At 39.1% G+C, this 21,217-nt stretch overlaps 1 protein-coding gene across 1 annotated transcript in view; it reads right to left on the bottom strand.

The window, feature by feature from the left end:
• Positions 1-18,828, bottom strand: part of LOC128643054 (ectonucleoside triphosphate diphosphohydrolase 8) — a 172,661-nt gene extending 153,833 nt beyond the window's left edge. Inside the window, exon 1 of the mRNA XM_053695988.1 lies at positions 18,703-18,828. The gene's annotated coding sequence lies outside the window, so the exon portion shown is untranslated. The remainder of the gene's footprint in view (positions 1-18,702) is intronic.
• Positions 18,829-21,217: the final 2,389 nt, after the last annotated feature.

The raw sequence follows: 21,217 nt of genomic DNA, 5'->3' as shown, positions 1-21,217 counted from the left end.
CTTCTTCTTTTTCTCCAACATTGGTGTGTCCGGTCCACGGCGTCATCCATAACTTGTGGGAATATTCTCTTCCCCAACAGGAAATGGCAAAGAGCACAGCAAAAGCTGTCCATATAGTCCCTCCTAGGCTCCGCCCACCCCAGTCATTCTCTTTGCCGTTGCACAGGCAGCATCTCCACGGAGATGGTGAAGAGTATGTGGTGTTTAGTTGTAGTTTTTTATTCTACTATCAAGAGTTTGTTATTTTAAAATAGTGCTGGTATGTACTATTTACTCTGAAACAGAAAAGATGAAGAGTTCTGTTTGTGAGAGGAATATGATTTTAGCAGCAGTAACTAAAATGTTTGCTGTTTCCACATAGGACTGTTGAGATGAAATAACTTCAGTTGGGGGAAACAGTTAGCAGACTTTTCTGCTTAAGGTATGACTAGCCATATTTCTAACAAGACTGTGTAATGCTGGAAGGCTGTCATTTCCCCTCATGGGGACCGGTAAGCCATTTTCTTAGTCTCAAACAGAATAAAGGGCTTAATATGGGCTATAAAACTGGTAGACACTTTTATGGGCAAGATCGATTGCTTTATTTGGGCTTTTTATACAGCTTGATGCTTGAAATTCACACATAAACTTTGGGAACGTTTTTTTACCTCAGGCACTGGTTTAGACACCTTTCTAGTCAGGAAGGGCCTTCCCTGTAGTAGGCTGAGCCTCATTTTCGCGCCATTATTGCACAGTTACTTTTGAGAGCAGGACACGCAGCTGCATGTGTGTGGATCTGAAAGTAGTTGGAAAGGTTCCTAGAAGGCTTCATTTGGTATCGTATTCCCCCCTGGGTTTGGTAAAGTCGCAGCAAAGGCTGTAGCTGGGACTGTAGAGGGGTTAAATCTGTAACCGGCTCCGGTTAACTCATTTTAAGGGTTAAAGGTCTGAAATTTGGGGTGCAATGCTTTGAATGCTTTATGACACTGTGGTGAAAATTTGGTAAATTTTGAACAATTCCTTCATAGTTTTTCACATATTCAGTAATAAAGTGTGCCCTGTTTAAAATTTAAAGAGACAGTAACGGTTTTGTTTTAAAACGTTTTTTGTACTTTATTGACAAGTTTAAGCCTGTTTAACATGTCTGTGCCTTCAGATAAGCTATGTTCTGTATGTATGGAAGCCAATGTGTCTCCCCCTTCAAAATTGTGTGATAATTGTGCCATAGCGTCCAAACAAAGTAAGGACAGTACTGCCACAGATAGTAAAGTTGCCCAAGATGATTCATCAGATGAAGGGAGTAGACATAGTTCTACATCATCTCCTTCTGTGTCTACACCAGTTTTGCCCACGCAGGAGACCCCTAGTACTTCTAGCGCGCCAATGCTTATTACTATACAACAATTGACGGCAGTAATGGATAACTCCATAGCAAATATTTTATCCAAAATGCCTGCATATCAGAGAAAGCGCAATTGCTCTGTTTTAAACACTAAAGAGCAGGAGGGCGCTGATGATAATTGCTCTGTCATACCCTCACACCAATCTGAAGGGGCCATGAGGGAGGTTTTGTCAGATGGGGAAATTTCAGATTCAGGTAGAATTTCTCAACAGGCAGAACCTGATGTTGTGACATTTAAATTTAAATTAGAGCATCTCCGCGCACTGCTTAAGGAGGTGTTATCTACTCTGGATGATTGTGACAACCTGGTCATTCCAGAAAAATTGTGCAAGATGGACAAGTTTCTAGAGGTTCCGGTGCACCCCGACGCTTTTCCTATACCCAAGCGGGTGGCGGACATAGTGAATAAGGAGTGGGAGAAGCCCGGCATACCTTTTGTTCCCTACAGCAGCGTGGTTCTGGTTCGAGGAACTAGAAAAGTCGCTCAATACAGAGACTCCGTATGAGGAGGTTATGGACAGAGTTCACGCACTTAAGTTAGCTAACTCCTTTATTTTAGATGCCGCTTTGCAGTTAGCTAGATTAGCGGCGAAAAATTCTGGGTTTGCAATTGTGGCGCGCAGAGCGCTCTGGCTAAAGTCTTGGTCAGCGGATGTATCTTCCAAGACAAAATTGCTTAATATCCCCTTCAAGGGTAAAACTCTCTTTGGGCCAGAATTGAAAGAGATTATCTCAGACACTGGGGGTAAGGGCCACGCCCTCCCACAAGATAGGCATTTCAAAGCCAAGAATAAGTCTAATTTTCGTTCCTTTCGCAATTTCAGGAACGGACCGGCCTCCAACTCTGCAGCCTCTAGACAAGAGGGTAATGCTTCGCAAACCAAACCAGCTTGGAAACCGATGCAAGGCTGGAACAAGGGTAAGCAGGCCAAGAAGCCTGCTGCTGCTAACAAAACAGCATGAAGGAGTAGCCCCCGATCCGGGACCGGATCTAGTAGGGGGCAGACTCTCTCTCTTCGCTCAGGCTTGGGCAAGAGATGTTCAGGATTCCTGGGCACTAGAAATAGTTTCTCAGGGTTATCTTCTGGAATTCAAGGAACTACCCCCAAAGGGAAGGTTCCACATGTCTCACTTATCTTCAAACCAAATAAAGAGACAGGCATTCTTACATTGTGTAGAAGACCTGTTAAAAATGGGAGTGATATACCCAGTTCCAACCGTGGAACAAGGAATGGGGTTTTACTCAAACCTGTTTGTAGTTCCCAAAAGGGAGGGAACTTTCAGACCAATTCTGGATTTAAAGATCCTAAACGAAATCATCTAAGACCATTACAACTGTGCATGCTGAAACAGTGGAATGGGGACTATACAGACTTGTCTCCAGTGATTCAAGTAGATCAGAAGACCAGAGACTCACTCCGTTGGTGGCTAACCCAGGACCACCTGTCCCAGGGAATGAGCTTCCGCAGACCAGAGTGGGTCATCGTCACGACCGATGCCAGTCTAGTGGGCTGGGGCGCGGTCTGGGACTCCCTGAAAGCTCAGGGACTATGGTCTCGGGAAGAGTCTCTTCTCCTGATAAACATTCTGGAACTGAGAGCGATATTCAATGCTCTCAGGGCTTGGCCTCAACTAGCAAAGGCCAGATTCATAAGATTCCAATCAGACAACATGACGACTGTTGCTTACATCAATCATCAGGGGGGAACAAGGAGTTCCCTGGCGATGAGAGAAGTGACCAAAATAATAAAATGGGCGGAGGATCACTCCTGCCACCTATCTGCGATCCACATCCCAGGAGTGGAAAACTGGGAGGCGGATTATCTGAGTCGTCAGACATTCCATCCGGGGAAGTGGGAACTCCACCCGGAGATCTTTGCCCAGTTGACTCAATTATGGGGCATTCCAGACATGGATCTAATGGCGTCTCGTCAGAACTTCAAGGTTCCTTGCTACGGGTCCAGATCCAGGGATCCCAAGGCGACTCTAGTGGATGCATTAGTAGCGCCTTGGACCTTCAACCTAGCTTATGTGTTTCCACCGTTTCCTCTCATTCCCAGGCTGGTAGCTAGGATCAAGCAGGAGAGGGCCTCTGTGATCTTGATAGCTCCTGCGTGGCCACGCAGGACTTGGTATGCAGACCTGGTGAATATGTCATCGGCTCCACCATGGAAGCTACCTTTGAGACAGGATCTTCTAGTACAAGGTCCATTCGAACATCCAAATCTAGTTTCCCTTCAGCTAACGGCTTGGAAATTGAACGCTTGATTTTATCTAAGCGTGGGTTTTCGGATTCTGTCATAGATACTCTGATACAAGCCAGAAAACCTGTAACTAGGAAGATTTACCATAAAATATGGAAAAGATATATCTATTGGTGTGAATCCAAGGGATTCTCATGGAGTAAGATCAAAATTCCTAGGATCCTTTCCTTTCTCCAAGAAGGTTTGGATAAGGGATTATCAGCGAGTTCTCTAAAGGGACAGATTTCTGCTTTATCTGTCTTATTACACAAACAACTGGCAGCTGTGCCTGATGTTCAAGCTTTTGTTCAGGCTTTGGTCAGGATCAAGCCTGTTTACAGGCCTTTGACTCCTCCTTGGAGTCTGAATTTAGTTCTTTCAGTTCTTCAAGGGGTTCCGTTTGAACCTCTACATTCCATAGATATCAAGATGTTATCTTGGAAAGTTCTGTTTTTGGTTGCTATTTCTTCTGCTAGAAGAGTTTCTGAGTTATCTGCTTTGCAGTGTAATCCGCCCTATCTGGTGTTCCATTCAGATAAGGTTGTTTTGCGTACTAAACCTGGTTTCCTTCCAAAGGTTGTTTCCAACAAGAATATTAACCAGGAAATAGTTGTGCCTTCTTTGTGTCCGAATCCAGTTTCAAAGAAGGAACGTTTGTTACACAATTTAGATGTAGTTCGTGCTTTAAAGTTCTATTTAGAAGCAACAAAGGATTTCAGACAAACGTCTTCTCTGTTTGTCGTTTATTCTGGTAAGAGGAGAGGTCAAAAAGCTACTGCTACCTCTCTTTCCTTTTGGCTGAAAAGCATCATCCGATTGGCTTACGAGACTGCCGGACGGCAGCCTCCTGAACGCATTACAGCTCACTCTACTAGGGCTGTGGCTTCCACATGGACCTTCAAGAACGAGGCTTCTGTTGATCAGATATGTAAGGCAGCAACTTGGTCTTCCCTGCACACTTTTGCCAAATTCTACAAATTCGATACTTTTGCTTCTTCGGAGGCTATTTTTGGGAGAAAGGTTTTGCAAGCCGTGGTGCCTTCCGTTTAGGCAACCTGATTGGCTCCCTCCCTTCATCCGTGTCCTAAAGCTTTGGTATTGGTTCCCACAAGTTATGGATGACGCCGTGGACCGGACACACCAATGTTGGAGAAAACAGAATTTATGCTTACCTGATAAATTACTTTCTCCAACGGTGTGTCCGGTCCACGGCCCGCCCTGGTTTTTTAATCAGGTTTGATGAATTTCTTTCTTTAACTACAGTCACCACGGCACCCTATAGTTTCTCCTGTTTTTTTCTCCTCTCCGTCGGTCGAATGACTGGGGTGGGCGGAGCCTATGAGGGACTATATGGACAGCTTTTGCTGTGCTCTTTGCCATTTCCTGTTGGGGAAGAGAATATTCCCACAAGTTATGGATGACGCCGTGGACCGGACACACCGTTGGAGAAAGTAATTTATCAGGTAAGCATAAATTCTGTTATTTTATCCATACTACTACAGAGCCTTGCTTATGTGCCAATAAGCCTTGGAAGGAGTACAGCAGCCTCGCGACACCGAACGTTTGGGACCTTGAATATCCAAGTCTGGAACGAACGGTTTCTGGCACTCTTTGGGCATCACTTATCAAGTTTTTATATCACTTATATCATTTAGTGCAGTGTTTTTCAACCAGTGTGCCGTGGCACACTAGTGTGCCGTGAGAGATCCTCAGGTGTGCCACGGCAGACTGACAACAGTGTGACATATTTTTTAAACTTTGCTTGTTTTTTACCCCCAGTGCAGGGGTAGTTTGTAGGAGGCATGGCATAACAGCACAATACATACAGTATGTGTGTGTTTGTGTGTATGTTTATATATATATGCTGTATTAGGCTACAATGTGTGATTTTTTTTAAATTTTGGGATGGTGGTGTGCCACAGGATTTTTTAATGTAAAAAAGTGTGCCACGGCAAAAAAAAGGTTAAAAATCACTGATTTAGTGATCACGTTCATTTTGTTTTGTTGACACATTATTATAACACTGATTTTTATACTGCACGTTGTTTAATGCTATTTATTGCATTTGTATTATTCACATCCCCATTATGTTGTATGGGATGTGATTATATTGCTATATTTATTCTTTATTAGCAACACTGTTGTATGGCGAATATACAATATATAAGTATTTTATAGATTTATTAACTAGTTTTATCGGCTGATTATTTGTGATTAACACACACATTGCACTATCACTTATTATCCCAAATATATCTAAGAGCAGGCGCCTCTAACAATTTTTAAATATTATCTAAAAGAGCTGTTTAACTTAGGGCTTTGCCCTACAAAAAGCCCTTTTAAGGGCTATTGGTAGTTTAGCATTAGATTAGGGGGTGTTTTTATTTTGGGGGGCTTTTTTATTTTCATAGGGATTAGGTTTTATTTGTTTATTTTTTCTGTAGTTCAATTTTTTTTTCTTATTAACAACAAAGACTGAGAGGAGAGAGAGCAAATGAGAGGGGAGGGAGAGAGCAAATGAGAGGGGAGAGAGAGAGCAAAAGAGAGGGGAGAGAGAGAGCAAAAGAGAGGGGAGAGAGAGCACAAGAGAGGGGAGAGGGAGAGCAAAAGAGAGGGGGGAGAGAAATAGCAAAAGAGAGGGGGAGAGATCAAAAGAGAAGGGGGAGAGAGAGCAAAAGAGAGGGGGAGAGAGAGTAAAAGAGAGGGGGGAGAGAGAGCAAAAGAGAGGGGGAGAGAGCAAAAAAGAGAGGGGGGAGAGAGAGCAAAAGGGGTGGTGAAAGAATCCACCTGGATGGATTCTTTCACCACCCTGCTTTTTTCGGAATCCACCTGGATGGCAGGGTGGTGAAAGAATCCACCTGGATGCAGCATAAGCTGCATCCAGGTGGATTCCAAAAATGGCAGGGTGGTTCCGTCACCACAATAGATTGCCCTTCCAAAAATGGCAGGGTGGTTCTGTCACCACAATAGATTGCCCTTCCAAAAATGGCAGGGTGGTTCCGTCACCACAATAGATTGCCCTTCCAAAAATGGCAGGGTGGTTCGGTGGTTCCGTCACCACAATAGTCTGCCCTCTGGGCAGGCTTTCCAACTAGTATATATATATATATATATATATATATATATATATATATGTGTATATGTTTTACTAAGGAACATAAAGCTGAAGTACAAATAATATATTTAATGGATGAATAATAGAGAATACAATTGTAAGCTCTGAGGACACATGTTTCTGTATCATTGCTGATACATCTATGCCTCTCCCAGCTTTCTAAACAAGTGAAGTGCACTGGGCATAAACACATATGCTCTGTGCTTCACTGAAACTTAAAGGGATATAAAACCCAAAAGTTTTCTTTCATAATTCAGATAGAACATACAATTTTAAACAACTTATTTTATTAAATTGTCTGTTTTCTTGTTATCCTTTGTTTAAAAGCAGGAAAGTAAGTTCAAGAGTGTGCACGTTTCTGCAGTATTATAAGGCAGCAGTTTTGCAACAATGTTATACATTAGCAAGAGCACTAGATGGCAGCACTATTGACTGTCATGTAGTGCTCTAGACATGCACGCTACCTATCTAGATATCTTTTTAACAAAGAATAACATGATAAACTAAGAAAAATGGGTAATAGAAGTAAATTCAGAACTTTTTAAAATTGTATTTACTATTTTCTATTTGAATCACGACAGAAAATGTTTGGCCTTCATGTCCCTTTAACTTCTGCTGGAAACATTTTTGCTAATTCTTCTATTGTGTATTAAAATGCACCTATGCGTATTTCGACTTTGAATTTGATGCCCCTTTAAAAGCACATAAAAGTAAAAATGATACTTTCATGGTTCAGACAGAGCATATAACTATAGACTGTTCTGTTTACTTCTGTTATCACATTTACTTTTTTCTTGATATGCTTAGTTTAAAAGCATACCTAGGTAGGCTCAGGAGCAACAACGCACTACTGGGAGCTGGCTGGTGATTGGTGGTTACACACATATGCCTCTTGTCATTGGCTCACCAGATTTGTTCAGATAGCTCCCAGTACTGCACTGACTTGATGTAGGCCTCGATTTATCAAAGTCTGGCGGAACTGATCCGCCAGTGCGGATCAGGTCCGCCAGACCTCGCTGAATAAGGAGAGCAATACGCTCTCTGTATTCAGCATTGCACCAGCAGCTCTTGTGCAACGCCGCCCCCTGCAGACTCGCGGCCAATCGGCCGCCAGCAGGGGGGTGTCAATCAACCCGATCGTACTCGATCGGGTTGATTTCCGACAGCAGGCGGACAGGTTATGGAGAAGCAGTCTTTGTGACCGCTGCTTCATAACTGCTGTTTCTGGCAAGCCTGCAGGCTCGCCAGAAACATGGGGCATCAAGCTCCATTCGGAGCTTGATAGATATGCCCCTTAGTGTCTTATGCCTTTGCAGGGGTTAAGTACATAGTTATATGCAAGCCTTAGTGCCATAGTAACATGCTATAACAATTTAAAGACTTTTCTTCTTGCACTTTTAAGCCCCTTTAAGAGCAACCCCAGTGCAGTTGTTGATTGACTATACAGGTCAACCAAGGGTACAGAAAACAATATAAGAGTGTATTCATTAGGATATCAGCAGGGGTCACCGTCTGCACTAATGCTGCTCAGATATTTGTTAAGCAGGAAGAGCTGTCTCCATTTCATTTTAAAGAAAGCATATCATTTCTTACACATGTTGACATTGTTACATCATACTGTAAAGCCGTTCCTTGTTTAGTTCTGTTATAGTAGAAGTCTGACCTCTCTTAGACTAGCAATCCCAAAATACAAAATACTTTCTGCTGCTAGCTTGCTACTTAGTTATGGCTCAATCAAAGGGACAGTCTAGTCCAAAGTAAACGTTCATAAATCAGATAGAGCATGTAATTTTAAACAATTTTACAATTTACTTTTATCACTAATTTTGCTTTGTTCTCTTGGTATTCTTAGTTGAAAGCTAACCCTAGGAGGTTTATATGCTAATTTCTTAGACCTTGAAGGCCACCTCTTTTCTGAATGCATTTTGACAGTTTTTTACCACTAAAGGGTGTAAGTTAATGTGTGCCATATATATAACATTATGCTCACTCCTGTGGAGTTACCTAGGAGTCAGCACTAATTGGCGCAACTCAGTAAAAAGAACTGAAATAAGGGTGCAGCTTGCTGAAGCTTAGATACAAGGTAATCACAGAGGTAAAAAGTGTATAATTATAACTGTGTTGGTTATGCAAAACTAGGGAATGGGTAATAAAGGGATTATCTATCTTTTAAAACAATAACAATTATGGTGTAGATTGTCCCTTTAAGGTTGCCACCTCAGCCATGTTTTCCTAGACACTTATGAGTTACACATGTTGCAGGGTGTACAGGGAGGAACATGTATTGTGCTGTTCATCAGTACTAATCATGTGATGTCCAGAGGCACAATACATGTTCCGCCCTGCTAACCCTGCAGCACAGTGGCAGACCTAATCAACAGAGGGTCCTGGTGCAAAAATGGATTTGAATTTCATTTCTATATTAAAATGTAAGTTATAGCACAACTTTATTACAACTGATGAATTAAACTCCCTCTAAAATATCACTAAACATTTCAGACCTGTTTTTATAAAGGGGAGAGTTTACCATCACTTTAAGGGGCCTATTTATGAAATGTCTGTGCGACATGATCCGATCAGTGGATCATGTCTGACAGACATTGCTGAATGTGGACAGCATACGCTCTCCGCATTCAGCATTGCACCAGCAGCTCTTGTGAACTGCTGGTGCAATGCCACCCCCTGCAGATTCGCGGCCAATTGGCCGCTAGCAGGGGGTGTCAATCAACCCGATCGTATTCGATCGGGTTGATTTCACGCTATCTCTGTCCGCCTCCACAGAGCAGGCGGAGAGGTTATGGAGCAGCGGTCTTTCTGAAGGCTCGCCTGAAACACGGCCCTTCAAGCTCCATATGGAGCTTGATAAATGGGCCCCTTAGTCTTCACTGATGCACTACATACCACCTCTCTAACAGTCATGGGGGCCGAATTATCAAGCTCCGAATAGCTAAAGACCACTGCTCCATAACTTGTCCGCCTGCTCTAGGGCGGGGGACAGAACTCAACCCAATCGAATACGATCGGGTTGATTGACACCTTGGCCGCGAATCTGCAGGGGGTAGTATTGCACAAGCAGTTCTGGTGACCTGCTTGTGCGATGATAAATGCCGACAGCGTATGCTGTTGGCATTTATCAATGTGCAGCGGACATGATATGCTACATCGTATCATGTCCGCTCGAACTTTGGTAAATATACCCCATGGTGTTTGAATAATGATCCTCTAGGCCAGGGGTGGGCAATTACCGGCCCTCCAAATGTTATGAACTACATCTCCCATAATGCTCTTTCAGTCATAATGCTGGCAAAGCATCATGGGAGATGTAGTCCATAACATCTGGAAGTCTGATAGTTGTCCACCCCTGCTCTAGGCACAGGTAGCATATATGCTGCTGAAACAGTAATAGCTTTACTGGAAGCATCTTTGCTAATGGAATAAGGTCTGTTAATTCATGGTTAAAAACATGGTGTAAAAATGAGGGGTTTGACTTTTTAGAGCACTGGGCTGACTTTTCACTTGGGTACAATTTGTACAGTAAGGATGGATTGCACCTGAATGACATGGGTTCAGGTGTGTTGGGGAAAAGGATGGTAGCACATTTAGAGAACCTTTTAAACTAGGCAAAGGGGGGGAGGGTCAGTTAGAACACAATAGAATAAAGAGATCAGTCTGTGAATATGTCACTCCCTTAATATCTCAAAGAAGGAATGACTTAAGAAATGTCACATTAGAAAGTATAGAGGAAAGCACACCAAGTAGCAGCAAAAAGCACATGAAAATTGAATGTATGACAACAAATGCAAGAAGCATGACAGGTAAAATGGGGGAGCTGGAGCTCTTAGTTGCAGAAGAGGACTATGATGTTATCAGTATAACTGAAACTTGGTGGGAAGATTCACATGACTGGGCAGTTAACTTAGAGGGGTATACTTTATTTAGGAGGGACAGGAATAATAAAAGGGGTGGATGAATCTGCATGTATATTAAACCTAACCTTAAACCTACAATAAGGGAAGATATTTATGATACAAGTGACAATGTAGATACCCTGTGGGTTGAAATAAAGAGTGGGCGGAAAAATCCTAAAAAAATATTACTAGGAACATGCTATAAGCCCCCCAACATTAGTGACCCGGAGGAAACTCAACTACTAATCCAAATAGGTAAGGCTGCTAATAACAGTGCTGTAATTATGGGAGATTTTAACTACCCTGATATAAACTGGGCCAATGAAACTAGTAATTCAGCTAAGGGGGATAGATTTTTAAATGTTTTCAGGGATAATTTCTTGTCACAATTAATAGAGGAGCCAACTAGGAGTAACGCTATATTGGATTTAGTGCTATCAAACAATACAGATATAATATCAAACGTAGAAGTCAAAGAACATTTGGGTAACAGTGATCATAAAGTCAAAAATAAGTGAGGAGCGCCAAAAGATTGATAGTAAGGATATATTTATGTATAAAAATTATATAAAATAGTTATACAGGATAATACATATTGGATATTAAATTCAATATGTAGAGATAAAAAAACGATAAAATAACAATAAATAAAAAAAACAGACTCTAAGGTGCACCTTAAAAGAAAATAAGCATCTCTAGTCCCTTTATGTAATGGAAAAAGTCACATCAAAATGGTGTCCAGATATTGGCGTGTTCCAATGTTGTTGTACTCCAGTGTGTGATGGTGAAAAATCCCAAAGTTAAAATCAAAATTGTAAAATTAAAATAGAAATATGATCATATAAAAAGTGACAAATGTGTATCAAAAAGCGTGAAAAAAATTAAAAATTAGAAATGTGAAAAAATATGAAATTATCCAAAAATGGAAAAAAGAAATGTAGACAGGTGTAACAACTGTGGTGGACGATATTCAAACAAAAATATTAAAAGGATGTTGTGGTCTTTACATAGAATCCCTCTGTGGTGTAAAGGATCTTCTAAAGTGTTGATTCGAAGTGTCTTACTAGTGACCAATACTGTCGACGCGTTTCGGCCCTGGGTCATGGGCCTTTATCAAGACAGATATTGGCGTGTTCCAATGTTTTTGTACTCCAGTGTGTGATGGTGAAAAATCCCAAAATTAAAATCAAAATTGTAAAATTAAAATTGAAATATGATCATATAAAAAGTGACAAATGTGTGTCAAAAAGAGTGAAAAAAATTAAAAATTAGAAACGTGAAAAAATATGAAACTATCCAAAAATGGAAAAAAGAAATGTAGACAGGTGTAACAACTGTGGTGGACGGTATTCAAACAAAAATATTAAAAGTATGTTGTGGTCTTTACATAGAATCCCTCTGTGGTGTAAAGGATCTTCTAAAGTGTTGATTCGAAGTGTCTTGCTAGTGACCAATACTGTCGACGCGTTTCGGCCCTGGGTCATGGGCCTTTATTCGGCCCTGGGTCATGGGCCTTTATCAAGGCCGAAACGCGTCAACTTTTTTTCACCATCACACACTGGAGTACAAAAACATTGGAACACGCCAATATCTGGACACCATAAATTTCAGCAAACTTTTATTAAAACCAATAGTTTAAAACCAATGGGTATGTACATTACCCAAAGTAATTAAAAAGCAAAGTTACCAACAGATTGCAACGCGTTTCTCAGCTGTGCTAGCTGTTTCATCAGGCATCTGTTGACATGATGGAAGCTCTGACTTTAATGTCTCTCTTACTTAATCCCTAATTGGTTTCTCCCACTCCCTAATTAGACAGGTGCAATTGTCAGTAAAACACCTATCATGAAATTACCTATCTCACATATATATATATATATATACTGTATATATACTTATATATATATTTACTACAGTGTTGATAATTGCTATATTATAAGTCGACATCAGATAAAAATATAGTCCATTGTTTACCTAGATTTACTGCACTTCCTCCACATATATACTGTATATATATATATATATATATATATATATATATATATATATATATATATACAAATGTGGAGGAAGTGCAGTAAATCTAGGTAAACAATGGACCATATTTTTATCTGATGTCGACTTATAATATAACAATTATCAACACTGTATTTTGATTTTAGTATATATATATATATATATATATATATATATATGAGATAGGTAATTTCATGATAGGTGTTTTACTGACAATTACACCTGTCTATTAGGGAGTGGGAGGAACCAATAAGGGATTAGGTAAGAGAGACATAAAAGTCAGAGCTTCCATCATGTCAACAAAAGCCTGATGAAAGAGTTAGCACAGCTGAGAAACTCGTTGTAATCTGTTGGTAACTTTGCTTTTTAATTACTTTGGGTAATGTACATACCCATTGGTTTTAAACTATTGGTTTTAATAAAAATTTGCTGAACTTTATGGAAGCCTGAGTTTTATTGGACTTCATCTGGGCACTCCCAAGCCCCTACATCCTCTTGAGGATCAGTTCGCTGGGAAACTGTGATATCTCAGCTTGCGTCACTTAGCACATTGGTGCTGCTCATTTTGTGAGTATATTTTCTCTCTCAAGACTTGCCATTGTTGGTTATACTCACAGTATTACACTAGGAGGCGCCCTCTTTTTTGTGATCTCCATTCACAGATATCCTAACCTTACAAGCTACCTGATCCCCTTCACTGCTGGGAATAATCAATGTGTGGTCCACAGCTGCAATTAGCTGCCTTCTAATTACCAAAAAGCAATGGCAAAGCCATATAAGTCTGCTATTTCTGAACAAAGGGGAGCCCAGAGAAGCTTTTACAACCATTTGATTGCACAAGCTGTTTGTAAATAATTTCAGTGAGAAATCTAAAGTTTGTGAAACAGTTAACAATTGTTTTATTTGATTGCATTTGGCGAAATGGTGGCATGAAATATACCAAATTGGGCCTAGATCAATACTTTGGGTTGTCTACTAAAAAAATATATAGTTTTGGTAGGTAAATATAAAAAAGGCTCAATTTCTGTTTAAATGTAGTGATGGCAAAATTGCTAAAAATGCTCTGGTCTTTTGGGGAAGTTTTAGTCTGAAATGCCCGGTCCTTAAAGGGTTAATAAAAAACTACAATGCCCTCTATTTTGAGGGTATATGGGGCAGTTTTCGAAAATTATCCAGAGATCTGATCTCTGGTTAAATTTGGAGTGCTAATTGCTACCGCAAGCTCGTAGTGGCTAGTTAATTATCACGCTCCCACAAACGGGCAAATTTGCTGTTTGCAGGAGCGCAATAATTTTGCGCTCCACTCTTAATCTAGCCCTTTGTGTTTAACGTCCCTTAAAGCATTTTGCTATAAAAAATATATATATATATATGTTAAATTATATGTAATTGTAAGGCCCACACCAATTTGTATTATTAGGTAAGTGAAAAAATAATCATTGCCAACATTGAATAATTTTTACTTAATTGTCTGCATATATTTTGCTTGTTGCAAACCCTCCTTGAGAAATCACAGAAAAAAAACAGTTTTGTTAAGCTAAAATTAAACTTTTGTGATTCCAGTACAGCATGTAATTTAAATTAAAAAAATAATAATTCCAATTTGCTTCTATGATCAAATTTGCCTTGTCCTCTTGGTATCCTTTGTTGAAGAATAAACAGAGATGTGCACATGTATTTAGTACTTTATGGCAACAGTGTTAATGACACTTGCACAACCCTGAGCTCCTATGAGCTTTCATTTGTTTACTCTTCCACTAAGGATACCAATAGAACAAAAGCAAATTTGATGATAATAAAAGTACATTTTCTTAAAACTGCATGCTCTTTTAGAAACATGAACGTTTAATTTTGACTTTAAAGTCCCTTTAACTGCAGAGGCTTAGATATAAAGTAATCACAGAGGTAAAAAGTGTATTAATATAACTGTGTTGGTTATGCAAAACTGGGGAATGGGTAATAAAGGGATTATCTATCTTTTTAAGCAATAACAATTCTGGAGTAGAATTTAAAGGGACAGTCTACACCAGAATTTTTGTTGTTTAAAAAGATAGTTAATCCCTTTATTACCCATTCCCCAGTTTTTCATAACCAACACATTTATTTTATTATACTTTTTACCTCTGTGATTACCTTGTATATAAGGCTCTGCAGACTTGCATTTTAGCCAATCAGTGCTGGCTCCTAGGTAACTCCTCAGGCATAAGCACAATGTTATCTATATGGCACACATGAACTAATGCCCTCTAGTTGTGAAAAATTTAATAATACATTCAGATAAGAGGCGACCTTCAAGGGCTTAGAATTTAGCATATGAGGCTACCTAGGTTTAGCTTTCAACTAAGAATACCAAGAGAATAAACCAAAATTGATGATAAATGTACATTGGAAAGTTGTTTAAAATTACATGCCCAATCTGAATCATGACAGGTTATTTTGGACTAGACTGTCCCTTTAACCCCTTAATGACCACAGCACTTTTTAATTTTCTGTCCGTTTGGGACCAAGGCTATTTTTACATTTTTGCTGTGTTTGTGTTTAGCTGTAATTTTCCTCTTGCTTATTTACTGTACCCACACATATTATATACCGTTTTTCTCGCCATTAAATGGACTTTCCAAAGATACCATTATTTTCATCATATCATAATTTATTATAAAAAAATTTATAAAATATGAGAAAAAAATGGAAAAAACACACTTTTTCTAACTTTGACCCCCAAAATCTGTTACACATCTACAACCACCAAAAAACACCCATGCTAAATATTTTCTAAATTTTGTCCTGATTTTAGAAATACCCAATGTTTACACGTTCTTTGCTTTTTTTGCAAGTTATAGAGCCATAAATACAAGTAGCACTTTGCTATTTCCAAACCATTTTATTCAAGATTAGCGCTAGTTACATTGGGACACTGATATCTTTCAGGAATTCCTGAATATCCCTTGACATGTATATATTTTTTTTTAGAAGACATCCCAAAGTATTGACCTAGGCCAATTTTGGTATATTTCATGCCACCATTTCACCGCCAAATGCGATCAAATACAAAAAATCGTTCACTTTTTCACAAACTTTCGGTTTCTCACTGAAATTATTTACAAACAGCTTGTGCAATTATGGCACAAATGGTTGTAAATTTTTCTCTGGGATCCCCTTTGTTCAGAAATAGCAGACATATATGGCTTTGACATTGCTTTTTGGTAATTAGAAGGCCGCTAAATGCCTCTGCGCACCACACGTGTATTATGCCCAGCAGTGCAGGGGTTAATTAGGGAGCTTGTAGGGTTAATTTTAGCTTTAGTCTAGTGTAGCAGACAACCCAAAGTATTGATATAGGCACATTTTGGTATATTTCATGCCACCATTTCACCGCCAAATGCGATCAAATAGAAAAAAAAGTTCCCTTTTTCACAAACTTTTTGTTTCTCACTGAAATTATTTACAAACGGCTTGTGCAATTATGGCATAAATGGTTGTAAATTTTTCTCTGTGATCCCCTTTGTTCAGAAATAGCAGACATATATGGCTTTGGCGTTGCTTTTTGGTACTTAGGCCGCTAAATGCGCATCACATGAATTATGGCTAGCAGTGAAGGGGTTAATTAGGTAGCTTGTAGGGAGCTTGCAGGGTTAATTTTAGCTTTAGTGTAGAGCTTAGCCTCCCACCTGAAACATCAGACCCCCTGATCCCTCCCAAACAGCTCTCTTCCCTCCCCCACCCCACAATTGTCCCCGCCATCTTAAGTACTGGCAGAAACTGCCAGTACTAAAATAAAAGCTATATTTGGGCTTTTTTTTTTTTTAAAGAAAAGGCATATTTACATATGCTGCTCTGTAGGACCCCCCTTTAGCCCCCAACCTGACTGATCCCCCACCAAACAGCTCTCTAACTCTCCCCCTCTGTCTTAATGGCCGCCATCTTGGGTACTGGCAGCTGTCTGCCAGTACCCAGTTTAGAATAAAATTGATGATATTTTTAAATTTTTCCCCTTTTCTGTAGTGTAGCTCCCTGCCCCACCAAAGACCAACCCCCCACCCCCTCCTAGATACCTTCGATTTATATTTTTCAAATTAAAATACCCCTTTCTCAAACTTTTATACACTTTTATATTTTCTGTAGTGTAGCGTTCCCACCCGCTCCCGCCCCGTGCACGCGCCCGCCCGCCGCCCCCCGTGCGCGCCCCCATCGGCCCTGCCCCCCTCTACATTACCCGGCCCATCGATGGCCGCCCACCCGCCTCCCAAGTCGGCTCCCACCCACCAACGATACCGGCCATCGATGTCCGGTGCAGAGAGGGCCACAGAGTGGCTCTCTCTGCATCGGATGGCCATCTAGAGTTATTGCAGGATGCCTCCATATCGAGGCATCACTGCAATAACCGGAAAGCAGCTGGAAGCGAGCAGGATCGCTTCCAGCTGCTTTCCACACCGAGGACGTGCAGGGTACGTCCTCAGGCGTTAACTGCCTTTTTTTTGAGGACGTACCCTGCACGTCCTTGGTCGTTAAGGGGTTAAGGGACTTTTCAACCAAGATTGAAATGCACATGAGTGCATATTAGTTTTGAATAGAAGTTTGTTTGTTTATTTGCAATTCTCTTGTATTAACAAACAATATATAAATTAAAGTTGTTTGATTTGAGTTTGGTCCATGGGATAGAAGCTTACTCGCTGGCAAGAAAAACTCCCATAGCAGTACTGCTGGTCAGTGACATATGTACAAGCATAAAAATGTTACATTTGTTTAATAATAATAAATAATATACATCTGAAGGGACATAGACAAAAAAAGCTATCACTCTATCTGTGATAACTAAAAGGAACCCATATTCTAATTTACTTCTACTTCTTCTGGATCACTATATGGCAGTAGTTTTACAAGAATATTACCCATCTGCAAGAACACTAGATGGCAGCACTATTTCCTGCCATGTAATGCTACAGACACCTATCTGGGTATCTCTTCACCATGGGAACAACACAAATTTGATAAAAGAAGTAAATTGGAAACTTAAATCGTATGCTTAAATCGTATGCTTAAAAGGTAAGTTTTTGAAGAAAACAGTGAAATGTCAATTTTGATGAATTAAAGTGCCCTTGTTTTTAATAGGATTATTAAAAACCGGGCACTAATTCATCAAAATTGACCTTCACTTTAAAGGGATAAGTCAACATTTTAATTTCTTAATTCAGATAAAGCTCATAATTTTAAAAAAACTTTATTTAATGGTATCAAATGTACCTCCTTCTTTTGGTATCCTTTGGTGAAACTCCTTTCCCATGAGATAGGTTCAATATATAGTGAACCTAATATACTGTACAATACTAGTGTAATCCATGGCCATCCGAATCTACCGAATAAATCTGAATAAATCCGAACTAATTCGGATTTATTCGGTAAATTCTGCACTATTTTAATTCGGAAATCCAAATCGATCCGAATCCCGAATTTTATGAATTCGGCCGAATTTCCGAATCGATCCGAAACGGATCTCACATGTCTAATATATATATATATATATATATATATATATATATATATATATATATATATAGAGAGAGAGAGAGAGAGAGAGAGAGAGAGAGAGAGAGAGAGAGAGAGAAAGTCACATAAAATTCTTGAGCATATCTCAGTATGCTATCATGGATGTTATGTTTTAACAAAGGATACCAAGAGAAAGAATTTGGCAACAAAAGTAAATGGAAAACTTTTTTTTGTTATTGCACACTCCATCTAAATCATATATTATTTAAAATATATAGTATTTTTTTTGTCCCATTACCAGAAGGAAATGGTAGGAACTTGGACAAAAAAAATGAATGACTTGAAGCATCTGATTCGTTAATCCTTATCAGCATTTACATTAAATGTGACTAAGCTGGCATATTTAGGTCTACTGGTGACTGCAAGTACAATATATACAGTATATAAGCAGTTTTCCTATATACTATTTCACATATTAAATCTGATTAAAATCATATATTAAGAGGAAAACATTATTATGCAGTCTAAAAACAAATAAAACATTTGCGCCAATACCTGATGAATTTCCTGGAACTGCAGGACACAGACTGTTTCAATGAGCAGTTGATGAAAAATCAAAAAGAAAAATGTAGAAGCAGCACATTTTAAACAAGCATTAACTTTTTTTTTTTTTCTTCTCACCCCTCCCTTCTTCCACTGTTGGTTTGTGCTAAAAACATTAAAGCTGTACATTTAAGTACAACCATACCTTGTCATTTCAGTATTTCCTCCAACATATGGTATCAGATGAAATATGGTTAACCCGTTACTTCATAGGCTTTAACCTAAAGCAGCTGCAAGTTAAAAAGATTAAAAAAACTTACAACCTCATGTCTCATGGGGCCCCCAGTGTGGCTTAGAACTGAAAACCATATGTGAACTCACATACCATATTTAATCCATTTCCAATTATTACTACCAGTTTATGTCAAATAAAAAATAATATATATATATATATATATATATATATATATATATATATATATATATATATATATATAGGTATAAAACCCTTTATGCAAACTGCTTGGGACCGGAAAACATTTGGGATTTTGGAATATTTGTATATTTACATCTGTAAAATGGGGCAGCTTGGGAAGGGATTGTGACCAAGTGTAAATAACAATATCTTATGTCATTAAGACAATATTTACAGACTATAATACAGCTCATATATTAAGGTAGTTTTATATAATTTTTTTATTCTTTTGTATACAAAGTGCCATCAGAAAGATAGTACAGTACTGTAATCAGAATGGTAAAAAATGATGTTATAAATAAATACTGTTATTTAGAACACAAACACAGTGCTTGCTTCCATTGAGCCGTTAAAAATGTAGCCGAGAGCTACCAAAGCGGCCAACAGCTAAAAGTAATTTACGGCTCCATTTTAGTCCCAGGTTTCCATTGAAAAGGTTTCCGCTTTGCGTGCGATCACTCTTTTCGTGTAGGTGTAAGTTAGCGTTGTGTTAACGCTTCCACCCGATGCTGGATTTCTAAAAAATTAATAGGTTACTATGGTAACCCGACCTTACACTACACTCGATTGCATACAAGTGCGGCTTGTATATTTTTACCCGTCGTTTGCTGTTAAAACATCTAACGCATGCACAATATCTACCTCTCAACGGCAACCCCCCACCACAATAACTAATGCGTTAACCCCTAACCTGCCAAACCCCATATCGCAAAGTATCTATTTAAACTATTAACCCCTAATCTGCCATTTACCCACATTGCAATTAACCTAATACATTTATTAACCCCTAAACCGCCATTAACCCACATCACAATTAACCTAACAAATCTATTAACCCCTAAACCGCCAAACCTCACAACGCAAATAACTAATCACTAAGGCCCCTAACCTAACACCCACTAAATTAACCCATTACATAAATTAAAATAATCCTAAATTACAATTAAATTAATAAATCCTAAATAACAATTAAAATAAAAAAAAGTTTAAATTAAACTAAAATTACAAAAAATAAAAAGTCTAACATTACATAAAATAATAAACCAAATTATCAAAAATAAAAAAATTAAACCTAATCCCTATGAAAATAAAAAAGCCCCCCAAAATAAAAACACCCCCTAATCTAATACTAAACTACCAATTGCATTGCCCTAAGTTAAACAGCTCTTTTACCTTTAAAAAAAACTAACACCTAGATTACGAGTTTTGCGTTAGAAGCTATGCGGTGCTAACGAGCAGTTTATGCTCACCGCTCACTTACAGACAGCGCTGGTTTTGCAGGTTTTTACAAACCCGGCGTTAACCGCAAATAAGTGAGCGAAGAGCAAAATTTTGCTCCACATCTCACCTCAATACCAGCGCTGCTTAAGTCAGCGGTGAGCTGGCTGAACGTGCTCGTGCACGATTTCCCCATAAGAATCAATGGGGGAGAGCCGGGTGAAAAAAAAACTAACACCTGCAAAAAAGCAGCGTAAAGCTCCTAACGCAGCCCCATTGATTCCTATGTGGAAAACACATTTTATGTCTACACCTAACACCCTAAAATGAACCCAGAGTCTAAACACCCCTAATCTTACACTTATTAACCACTAATCGCCGCCACCTGCATTATATTATTAACCCCTAATCTGACGCTCCGGACACCGCCGCCACCTACATTATAATTATGAACCCCTAATCTGCTGCCCCCAACATCGCCGAACCCTACATTATATTTATTAACCTCTAATCTGCCGCCCCCAATGTCGCCGCAACCTACCTACATTTATTAACCCCCTAATCTGCCGCCTACAACGTCACCGCCACTACAATAAACATATTAACCCCTAAACCTAAGTCTAACCCTAACCCCCCTTAACTGAAATATAATTTCAATAAATCTAAATAAAATTACTACAATTACCTAAATTATTCCTATTTAAAACTAAATACTTACCTATAAAATAAACCCTAAGATAGCTACAATATAACTAATAGTTACATTGTAGCTATCTAAAGGTTTATTTTTATTTTACAGGCAACTTTGTATTTATTTTAACTAGGTAGAATAGT

This window comes from Bombina bombina, chromosome 12 (genome assembly GCF_027579735.1).
Source record: "Bombina bombina isolate aBomBom1 chromosome 12, aBomBom1.pri, whole genome shotgun sequence".
Lineage (NCBI taxonomy): Eukaryota > Metazoa > Chordata > Amphibia > Anura > Bombinatoridae > Bombina > Bombina bombina.
The sequence above is the reverse complement of the archived record's forward strand: the minus strand, read 5'-3'. Positions and strand labels throughout refer to the sequence as shown.